The following is a 1,672-nucleotide window of genomic DNA, read 5'->3' on the forward strand; positions in this document are numbered from 1 at the left end:
TTTTGAAAGTCTTTTCTCCATAATCATTTTAAATGATTTCTTAGCACATCCTAGAATTTAAAATTATGGATCCAGACTTGTTCTATATGAGAGAAAATGAACATATTTTTTAAAATATGATAATATATTTTACCTAAATGCTTAGTAAAAAATTCAGTTGTTTAACATTTTAAAATAAAAATAAGTGCCTGGGGTGTTCATGTGGCTCCGACTTCAGTTCAGGTTATGATTTCAGAGCTTGTGAGTTCAAACCCCGCTTAGGGCTCTGTACTGACAGCTCAGAGCCTGGAGCCTGATTTGGATTCTGTGTCTCCCTTTCTCTCTCTTTCCCTTTCTCTCTCTCTCTCTCTCTCTCTCTCTGCCCCTCCCCCACTTGTTTGCATGCTCCCTCGCAAAAATAAATAAACTTTAAAAAAGAAAGAAAATGCCTACCTTAAGTACTGTTATTGAATATAATTCTTGTTGATAAAAGTATATCAACATTCCTTTTAATCTAGGTATGAGTCAAAAGTCCAAAAAATACTTGGGAGAAACTTTAAGTTTTCTGCTTATTTATTTATATAATTTTGTTATTTCAGGATATATATGAAAAATTATTGTTTTAAAATTGCAGTCATGAAACTGATATCGCACTATATATTAACTAAATAGAATTTAAGTAAAAATTGGGAAGAAAAAATTACAATTCTCTTATTCATTTTGAATATATTTCATTTCACATTTGGCATAGTACTCTGTTTTCCTTCCCATTCCTCTGGCCTCCTATTTGATTAAAACTATATAAACATGTTAGGACTAAGAGAACCTGCCCCTCTCTGTCTTCTCTGCAGGGGAAGCAGCTCCCCCACCAGAGCCCCTCATCCCCTGAGAACACGAGCCTGTGCAAAGTGTGTCTCCTGGCCCTTCTTGGTGAGGAGGACCTCTTAGTTGTTGAACCCATCACTGCAGTGGCGACAAGACCACCCTGACAGATGAAAGTCTCAGTGGTTTGGCAGCCCCACGTCCCATCCCTTGACCTTCCTTATTCCCAACTTCAGCTTCCAAACCAGCGCCCTTTCAGGGACATCCACATCGAAGCCAAGTTCACTGGGGCTGGGGCTGCCCTGGTAGGGGTGGCTGGCTCTGGGGCAGGAACCCGGACTATTTAAGAGCCTCATCATTGGTTATGCCAGGAGCCCATCTCTGAAACAACAGTTCTCCTGTGCCATCCTGGTTTTGCCTTCGTCCAAGACCGTGGGCTCTTTTGCCTGATGGTGGCCCTTCTCATCCTCTTTATGTGAAGAAGCCGTCTCCACCCCCCATGGGTCTGCCTGCCTTGTATGTTCCTTTTCTCATCCCTCAGGCAGCTTGGGGAAGTGTTTGGCTCAGAGTTTGACAGGAAAGACAAATACTGCATCGATAAGAAAAAAAGGAAATAAGAGACTCTTTTTTGTGTATTTTGAAATAAACAATTATACCAAAACTTAGAGAAAACAGAGGAATTTGAGTTCTAAAAAATGGAATGCTCTACTAAAAACATAAAATATACAACTAGATATATGTATATTGAGTCCAAACATGTCCTTTGGAGACTGACTGAAGAGTGTTGCTCAGGTCCTCCTTCCAGACCCAGGCCTCATCTGACAGCTCACAGCCCAGTCCTTCTTTGGGGTTTCCTGCATCCAAAAGAAGA

The 1,672-nt window shown here is 40.6% G+C and overlaps 1 pseudogene; it reads left to right on the forward strand.

The window, feature by feature from the left end:
• The first annotated feature begins 786 nt into the window (after positions 1 to 786).
• On the forward strand, positions 787 to 1,280 carry LOC144234471 (ATP synthase F(0) complex subunit C2, mitochondrial pseudogene; annotated as a pseudogene).
• Positions 1,281 to 1,672: the final 392 nt, after the last annotated feature.

Source organism: Crocuta crocuta, unplaced genomic scaffold, assembly GCF_008692635.1.
Source record: "Crocuta crocuta isolate KB4526 unplaced genomic scaffold, BGI_CrCroc_1.0 scaffold154, whole genome shotgun sequence".
Taxonomy (NCBI): Eukaryota; Metazoa; Chordata; class Mammalia; order Carnivora; family Hyaenidae; genus Crocuta; species Crocuta crocuta.